The 10190-nt window shown below is 39.4% G+C and overlaps 1 long non-coding RNA gene across 1 annotated transcript; it reads left to right on the top strand.

Annotated features, from left to right (window-relative positions):
* Nucleotides 1–2870: 2870 nt before the first annotated feature.
* Nucleotides 2871–9816, top strand: LOC108901541 (uncharacterized). The gene is made up of 2 exons (XR_001963929.2): nucleotides 2871–2926; nucleotides 7467–9816. It is a non-coding gene; the product is annotated as an uncharacterized LOC108901541 (long non-coding RNA).
* The last annotated feature ends 374 nt before the right edge of the window (nucleotides 9817–10190 follow it).

Below are 10190 nucleotides of genomic sequence, written 5' to 3'. Positions count from 1 at the left end.
GAAAAGTTATTCAAATTACACAATCTGAGAAATTATAGTCCTCTATGGTTAAACTGCTCACCAGTCATATCCACACTGAGGCCATAAGCACTCACAATTAGGCGTTCTTTCATTTAAGGATTAGTGTTAGTTTTATCACAAGATACAGTGGTTGGGAAACTCTGGTTTAAATGATTGTCTGAAAGCTTTAACACAGGACATTAGTTATCTGCCTAATGATCTTATTACACCAAAACAACTGAAAAAATGTAAACACTTCCTAATGGGTTACAGTTCAGCAGAAGAACTGAGGGAAATCTCTAACATGTAAAATGCAATGCCTACATCCTACAAACTTTTGACAAGGCAAAAAGAAGTGTTCCTCTGTGGTCTGTTGTTCACCAGTATCTGAATATATCAGAATTTGTTCACTGATTTGATTTGACTTGATTGTTCCACTCACATTCTTAAATTCTGTCCTTAAATTACATTTCCTTAAAGTGCCATTGAGATGGTCAGTCTTTCCTCGTTTCCTTTGGTTTGCAGCAAAGAATTGTTGATTTGCATAACACAACTGACAGTACAGGAAGCAATCACTAGCCATTAAATTGCAAGGTTGCTGTTGGTTTGAATACAGAGTTTAGTAATCCGCTGAGAAGCCTATACAAAGGACTCAATGAACTGGTGGTATATTTTTAGCTCTATTAGCAACAGCAGAGGATTGAGGTCATGACTACATTCATTCAGAGAGGCATATTTAGCTGTAAAAACACTTGTTTCAATTTGTTCTCAAAGAGAGTGACTACAAACAACAAAACAAGCAATGCAAGCTTCTGAAAGATTCCCTTGTCCACTTACTTCACATGAAACGGCGTGCTTTAGTTCTCCTTTAATCATATCATATCTTTGATCCACCCACCTATCGGGAAATTAAAGGCTCTCACTCACAAATTCTCCATTAGCTGGGAAATGTGTGCACTGAACTGGTTGTCCTCGCCAAACCTCCACATTTACCAGCTGTGGCCAAGCCTCGCAGCACAGAAATACGACCAGACAAAAGGTACACCCAGCCTGACTCCAGGTCAGAGGCTGGGCTCAAAATCTGGCATCTTTTGATCTCTGTATCCTCCCGTAACAAACACAGTTTTATATCAAATAAAGGAAAGAGTTTATTTGATCATTTAAAGAGACACAGATGACATGCAACAAGGATCAGAGGCCAGATCCGAATGCAGGATGTTGTGATTATATGATTGCATTTCATCCAACGGAGCCAAATGCATTCTTTTTAAGATCATTTTTATGGAATTTCTGCTCTTACGGATAGATAAGAGATCAGGATGATATGTGACAAAGATCCATATCCCCCAGAGCTCAAAGACACTTCAACAGGATGCAAAACTGCTGATTGTGACTTCCGTGATACTACAGTCTAATCACCGGTCCAGCTCTTCACCTGATGTACATCTTAGTTACACTGTGAGTCAAGTTCTAAAGTAGTAGACGTATCCTCGGAACTGAGGAAGAAGACAAAACATTGAGAGAAACACATTCTAGTTGGACAGTTTTACTAGAAAAGAACTGTTTAGTGTAAATGTTGTGTAAATGTAAATGAGAGGTTCCCAAACCAACCCAAAGATAAATTTGCCGCATCACAAGATAATTAACAAAACATGGAGAACAGAAAAAATCTTTAAAATAAAGAAAATATGTTTGCATGAAGATATTGCTTTGTTTTAAGAGGTCACAAGCCAGAGAGGTTACATCAACTTTGATTACATCAAAGTTCAAAATACACTCTATGTATGAACTGCAGTAACTTCTTTATTTAAGATTATAACCTGCAAGATGAACATTTTGTTTGAGTTTGTCAGTGTTTGGTGCTCATTAGTCTGCAGCGCCTGTCTCTCTCCACAGATCACCTGTAAATCATTGGGGGCAGTGCTGTAACCATGGATTTAAGCTGCTGTGGTTCCTGTAAGTTATATATTACTGAATCACATAGGGTAAGGTAGGGTTTAATCAATCAGATACAACAGAACAGAATTTTATTCGTAAGAAAATACCATAGTTTCTTTCTGTATTGTAATATATGTGTTATGGTCTTCCACGCATACCAACCTGGAAATCCATAAAAAACGAAAACAGAGATTTCATGACTAACTGCGACACGACATCCGGTTGATAGACTGGAACATGTCAGTTTCCACATCTCAGCATTGAACAAACATGTAAACTGAGCGCCACCAAAAACTCTATCCCTGTTGATCTCTCAGCCTACATCACAGACCAGGAAGTAGCCAGACAACCCCCCCAGCCCAAAGCCAAGGGCAAGCAAGAGAGCACACCTTCGACTGCAGAGAGCAAACAGGGAAGAGGGGAGATCTATATTTCACAAAGCGAGCCCCTGCACTCAGGGTTTGGCAAAGGTAAACAATAGCACTAGCAGGCCCATAATTGATGGCACCCTTCCTTTTTATACAGTAAATAGATGTCAAACAGTGGTGGAACGCAGCGACCAGATTACAAAAGATTTGCAACACCCCAGGATTACTGAAGAATGCCTTCCTTTGATCTTGCACCACTTAGTCTTTGATTCCCTATAATTACTAGAAACAGCCGCTTTCTTCGGGCCTAAAAAATGATGTATGAACTTTAACAGTTTATTAATTTTGTGAGGAATTAGGGTCTGGGCTCTGGTTTGTGTGACCATAAACTGAGGTGACATGTCATGCAAAAGATAGGATTTGACTTCCATCGACTTTTGACTTTCTTTCCAGTGAAAGCAATGTGACAGTGTGTATTCACTGTTTTATCAAAACACATTTTCAAACTGGTTATAAAGAATGAATAAATGCAGCTTTCTTCTTTATTAACAGGAACATTAAAGCCACTATACGAGGAACTGGCAAATGACATCGGCATCTCCCATCACGGATCAGATGAGGTAGGGGACACTGAAAGCAACACATGCTGCTCCAATTTTTACCAGGATTTTACTACACACAAAATTATGCCAGTAGAATAATTTGAACTATGTTACAATCACATATAAACTCAAGACAAAGAGGCATCATATCGTGAAATGTCACTTAGATAACAGGACAACAGGATTTTTGTTTTAAAATCTGTAGCATGCTGCTGCAGGTCATCTAAATGTCTAACAAAGACAGCGTTCACTCATGAGTACCTTTGAATCATATCATATGCGTGTTATGAATGTGTTGTGTAAACACGACACTCATCATCTCATCCTGTGTGTATCAGTGAGAGTGAACACTGAGCGTCATCAAGACGACTCATACAGATAGACTGCTTCCTCCAGCAGTGAGAGGCGGTGGCACTGTGGGTTGGTGATCTCAGCAGTTGCATGCTACGGAAGAAGATAGTAAAGATAGATGAAAGACTGCCTGCATGTGAGGCTGGAAGAGAAGAAGATGAGATGGGGGGGAAATCTCCAAAACAATTCCATTACTGACACAGTAAGTGCAGGCAATAAGGGTCTTCTCTTCTGAGTCCTCATCAAAGTTCTTTCTGCGAGGCCAAAAGGGAAATAATGCGCCAGAAAGCTAGAACCAAATCACTCTTGGGCATCAAAGGATTGCCATTATCTCACACAAATACACACAAACTCACAGCATTCTCAGAGGCTTCTCAAAGCAGCATAATGCTTTGATGTGCATTTATCTGGATGTTGCAAGCTGGTATTACTGGGCCACCATGTTTTAAGCAGTCGACCGAGTTACAGTTGGTTGAATGAGGCCGATATATCTGGTATTTGTGTAGACAGCATAAAAAAGAAAATGTTGTGGAGAGTGTGTCAACAGAGGAGAGCTCCCAATGACATCAAACAGTTGTCTATACCTATAAGTAAATGTATCCCTAATTATATCCTTGAGTGGAAAAGGATATTTTTACTGGATATTGTCCCTGGTCTTGAGTCTGTGGTTGCACTTAGATGGCACTGTTGTGAATATTTTTGTATTATTTAGGGTTGGGGTTAGTTAGTGACTCACTGTAGCTTCCAGTCTGCCCTCAGTCTAACATGAGATCTTGCAAATATTCTGTGTTTTTTTTTTTTTTCCTCAGTCAAACATTTCTGAAAATTTAGACCACTTGGGGTCACTACATTATTCCACTGAAACCCAAAATGATGAAACAAGATTCAGCAGTTAGCAAATCAGGGCTGGCAGATCATGTTGATGCCTCAAAATGAAGAATTTAATAAATAAAAACATACTAATTAATTAAGTCAATTCAAGACCCCTTATCTTGTTGTCAGGAGGGAATGTTTATTACACTATTACACTTTATGACTGGCAAATCCAACATAAGATTCATTACAAGTCCAATACTGACAGAAACCAATATATCGGTCTAACCATGGGGTAGACAGCCTGTAACTGCAGCACTCGCCTAGCCTGCATCCTTCTTTGGGATTTCGGCGACGCTTCCTCTCTGCTGAGTTTGTTATCCCTTTGCCCTTATTCTCTTAAATGCCCATGAAGATAAGATGGCTGCGTGATAAGTGAGCGTGCACCTCCCTGCACAGAGAAGATACAGCAGATGACAAGAGGCGCAAGTGTGCCTCAGCTCTTTGTGGGTCTTAAATTTCAAAGAGAGATCAGTGTGGGCAGGATGAGTTGGGAATCTTGCATGAATGGACTCAATCCATCCGCAGTCTGCGATCCCTGTAACATTTTAGTCACATCACGTGAGAGATAAACAATTGTGAAAATCAGAAGTAGATGGTTTATTGAAATTTATATCTCCACAAAAGCTACTGACATTCTCCATTATGCAATATACCCTGATCCATGAATAACATGATTTGCTCCTTGTTATGAGTGGGTAGATTATGAGTACATGCAACAAATCACCTTATCTTAGCAGGAAGGTCTGTGTGTGCGAGAAAGAGAGACAGAGAGAAAAGAGAGATGAAAGACAGAGAGAAACAGTTCAGGGTTTTGTACTTTGCTCAAGGGCACTTAAGGCAGTAAGTGCCTGAATAGTAGCTCTTAAAGCAACTAGAGGGACCACTAGTCACCTCTCCAGATTTACTGCACAGATTCACAGACAATCTTGCTTATTTTTCTGTGATTTTACAGTGACTTTCCATTACTTCTCCATTATTTTACAATTAGAAGGCTCATGTTTTATGTCGCTTGCGGAGAGATGTCAAAGTCCTTTAATAATCTTGACATGACTGAGAAGAATTATCACGGCTCTCTGCATTTTGTGTGCGCATTTGCATGCACTCGACAGGTCTGAGCATACATCCACTCTCCACAAAGCTGCACACACACACACACACACATGTGAATGATGAAAATTCAGGAGATGACAGACAAAGCTCTGTGCCACATTAATAAGATTTAATACAGAGGTTTCTTTTTCTCTGACACTGGCAGGCCAACTTGTTCTTATTGGCAAACTGGTTTTATCTCAGCATCTCCCAATAGTGTCATTCATTATTTGGCCTCTAGCTTATCTAAACTGAGGACTTCAGTTTTTAAGGCGTCCTGGCTCCCACAAACAATTAAAGTTACAGTTCTATTTTAAGAGTAGAATGAAATGCATATGCATTGCAAGAGATTTTATTACCACAACACAAAAAGAGTGATGGTCAAAATGAGTGCCAGATTTCAGTGTGCATGAACTTCTCATTATTTGCTTGTTTACTCCAGTGCAACAGAGACATGCAAAAACCGCTGTTGTCAAGGACTTGATAACGATCCTATTATCCCATAGTATCTCAGACTGCACTAACAAGCAGGGTAGCTAACACACACACACACACACACACACACACACACACACACACACACACACACACAAACTGAAAAAAAGCCTCATTCAGTTACATTGTTGTACAAAGACCAACAAAATTCAGTTGGCTTGGGTAAAACCTGCAGGACTTTTTTGCACTGATGATGAGGGATGTGAACATGTTTTGTAGTGCTTTGTCACACTATGCGGGGTGTTGCTGGACAGATGCGGAGCACTCTTTGATTTCTTTGGGCCTGTATCAAACATTTTTAACATTACAATGTCTGTTGTCCTCTCTGCTCACATTTTGCAGTGGTCTTGACTGTCTTTACCCTTTCTTCACTCATTTCCTTGCATGTTTAGTAAGTTTTCCTTGTTTAATTTGGACAGCAACAGACTGCTGTAGTTGCAGGATTTTACTTATATGCATGAGTGTGTATATGTATTATGAGGTTTGTAAGTTTTTCATTTTTTCATTAATGATTTAAGGTATATCTACTGTCCACTCCATTCCATTGTTTTTGTGCATGTGTTTGTGTGTGTGTGCCAATATTCTGCTACTTTTTAAAATAGTTTTTCTATTCATCTAGGGTCATTGCCCCTGTCAAATAAACCGATACATTTTTGAAAAAGTAATCAAATGGATTCAGTCTGTGCTCTATTTAGAGCTAATGTAATGACCAAAGGCACAAACTCCACTCTGCATAGTTCTGTTGTTCTTTTACGCAGTATTCAATTCTTTTTTTGTGCACTTTGTATGTCAGTGCATGCTAGTTCTCTGACTGTCAGCATATCTTGGCACCATTTACTCACAAATTCCAATGCATGTTTTTTTTTTTCTTTTTTGCGGTATTTGAAGTGATTCAGATTGTGATATTGGGAGTTTGGGTTTTGTGCCAGGGGGAGGCCTAAGGGCTTGCCCTACATCATTCATTATGCCCTTGCCCATCAAATAGCACAAGCTGTACTGCTCTGGAGTCATTCCAAGAGGGCTCTCGTCATTAGCTTGCCACTTTGGCGGCCAATTGCTGGAGCAAAGGAGACAAAAGCTGCAGTCCACCCCTGCATGCTCTGATTGCTCTGAGAGAGAGAGAGAGAGAGAGAGAGAGAGAGAGAGAGAGAGGAGGGAGAGAGAGAGAGAGAGAGAGAGAGAGAGAGAGAGAGTGCAAAAGAGAGAATGAGAGAGAGAGGATGGGGGCCTCCTTTTTGGCATGGCGGAACATAGATTCTAGTAGCAGGGTGGTTGTTTGGTTGTTTTGGCACAGGATGTCCAGGACAGAGGTAAATGGGGTCTCTATCAGTTCTGTGAGTTTCCAAATGATTCATAGCCCTGCAGTTTGAAGGAGTTTCCTCATGCATGATTTCATTAGGCGGAGTAATAGTTAACATCCAACCTAAGGACAGACACAGAGAACACAGTATGTTTGTGATCCATTCTTGTTTAAAATTTCTGTCACTTTTACTCAATGATAAATAATCCTCAAATTGTTCGTAATAGAACTGTCTTTGTAGTCCTGGCAGGTGTTTGAACCATCAGATAAACTAATCATTTCCAATAAAAGTGAAGGACAGGAGAAATAACTGGCAGATCTGGAGACACTCCATGAAAATAGGAGATCTATTGTCCATGATTCTGACATGAAGTAATGACATCAAATGAAAGTTTTGGATCCGTCTTGAGCTTCTTCACTCTCTCTCTTTCTCTCTTGCTCTCCCAGCTGGTGGATTTTGCCATGCTGTGGTCCTCCTGCGCCTCCAGGCCCTCAGGTTATTTGGATATTGCGTAGGAGTCAAAGCCCTGTCAATCAGATAAGCAGTGACCTCGCAGACCCAGCAGATAAGACGTTACATGGCAAGAGGAAATGGCAGACAGCAGGGGACACAAGGCCTGACTATGAAGGTTCGGTGAAGCGAGACTGATCACAACGGCTCTTCAAACTCAAAACGGCTGCCAAGAACGAAAATATATTGCTTGTGCCTTTTCTATCTCACAATTTCTATTAAGTGAGTCTGATTTAAACCTCGTTGGCAAGCGCTTGTCTTTTCATCTGAGGAAAAAAAAACAGTGTGCAAGGTGTTACAAGTTTCTCTCAAAAGTGTGAATGGAAAGGGCAACAAGAATGAGTGATGCTTTGTAGAATTTAGTATTGTACATACATTTGAAAAGCTAATTTGATTAGGCAGTGGTCTGAGTCATTTTTAAAGTAATCTATCTCAAAAATATCCAAATCCAAAAAAAACTTCATCAATTATGACTCTTAATTGTCAGTGATAGACACCCTAAAACAAAGCACTCATGCCAGATTTAACAGTCTCAATAAATGGCTCGCACATTCTGCTGCTACAGGCTCACTGAGGTGGTAGGAATAAGACAAACTTGCCAGTCATTCCGTTACACTGGGAAATTACAAAAGGATGAATGAAGGGCGAGTCTTTGTTTAGGATGGCAGCTTTTGGGTGGTCCACAGGTTGGAAGCCCTCTGGGAGGGATCAAGGAGACCTCCACATATAATACCAATACGACGACCTGTTGAAACAGGGTAGACGTTAATTCAGATGCAACTCAGCCACAACCAGGAATCCATTTTCTCCCCCATTTGGAAATTAATTTTTCCACAAAGCTATTACTTTTCATTCTTCCCATAATTAAATAATCGTAAGTAAGTTTTGGAAAAACAAACTGGTTCTTGCCCGCGTCTGAGTAAAAACCCCAGATATGTTATATGTAGAAAAAGCATAAGTCATTTCACTGCTGCAAAAGCCTAAATAAATACCAAAAATTATAGCAAACACAATACAAACTGTTAATTTAAATAATCTTGCCCCAAATACACTAGCCACATGATTATCTATAGAAATGTTTTCTGAGCCCACACACTCTTTCATTCCGACACCCTGCTTCATATGCACACATATTTAAACATATTTGGGTCTGGAGGCTGCCCAGGACAACCACAGTCCTCTAATGCTGGCCACTGAGCCGATGGTTCAGTGCTTTTCTCAAGAGCCCCCTTGATGGTTGTTGTTGAGGGAGGGGAGAGAAGTACTCATTCAACCCCCCAAGCAGTCTGGGGGTTCAAACACATCAGTCACAAGTTCTCCTCCAAGTGAAAAGGGTTACTGCTGCAAAGATTAGACCTGCAAAGCCAATTAAACTCAGTTTAGCTGATATTTTTTTTTTAAAAAGTCATTGCATAAAGAATAACTGATATTTTTCCCTCAGTATGTATGATCAATTTAGATCATATTAACAGCTGTGCGTTTTTTAAACAATGATGAATACAGTATATTTGCATTTGAAAAGTGTATTTTGCTTTTTGTACAGTCTAAAAATGTAATGCTTCCATTCATTTGGTTTTATTGCTGTTTTGTGTAAGGCAACAGTGTGCAAGTGATAGAGTTACTGTTTCAGCCCCTTTTGATTTACCTTTTTTATCCCATTTTGCCAAGTAGATATTTGTGAGATCCACATCAAGGTGTCTGACAATTTACCAGATCTAATGGGACTGCATGCAGCCTGTCTGCCTGAGTACTGTAGGTCTCTGGATGTCATAGGGTTCAGGTTACAAGACCCACCACATTCTCTGTGTTGCTGAGGATTGCGGTTGGTTTAACAGTGTTTTTTCACACTTCACTCTTTATCCTGGAACACCTTTGGGTAAGGTACTATCTTTGCACACTTTTCCCCATGTTAATCTGGGCCAGTGCCAAATATGTCTGTAAATCTTATCAGCAGGCTTCTAATGTAGTCTAAAGTAGTATATACAACTGTATGGTCTGCATGTGTAACCAAATAAACATGAAAATAAATTAGTCTATAAATATAGGGATATAACTGCTTTAAGACATGAGGATTTTGTGTGTACATATTTATGAAGGCCTGGCCCTGAGAAAAAGGTTGGTACAGTAAATTCAGATGTTTTAATGACATCTTCTCCTCAACAACTGACTGAATGACATTTCTTTATATGATGTTAAATAAATATCAGCAGATGCCAAAGACTGCAAACGACTGACTAAAAACTTGTAAATTTCCCCACTGTGGGACAAATAAAGGATTATCTTAAAGTATATGCCTGCAGTGCCCTCTATTGCCCAAAACAGAGACTAACAAATGGATGGACACAAACATCTCTGACTGAAAACAATAATTATTGTGTAGGACTAAACTAAATAAAAACAATAACAATTTCTTGTAGAAAAAATTGAATGACAAATTTAAAGCCTAAGGATGTAGAAATAGTCAATATAGGCCTTCACATTGTGTGTCTTTCAGAATACAATTTATATTTACTACTGGTATATAATAACCTGGCTCTACATATATATATCAAATGTGCTTTTATTTATTTAATTTGAATGCTTAAGCCAACAACAAAAAATCTTCAAATCTGCAGTCAGTACTTATACAACAAACTCATGGAATAGCTTATATGATTTGA

Source organism: Lates calcarifer, linkage group LG8, assembly GCF_001640805.2.
Source record: "Lates calcarifer isolate ASB-BC8 linkage group LG8, TLL_Latcal_v3, whole genome shotgun sequence".
NCBI classification, from domain to species: Eukaryota; Metazoa; Chordata; class Actinopteri; family Centropomidae; genus Lates; species Lates calcarifer.
The sequence above is the reverse complement of the archived record's forward strand: the minus strand, read 5'-3'. Positions and strand labels throughout refer to the sequence as shown.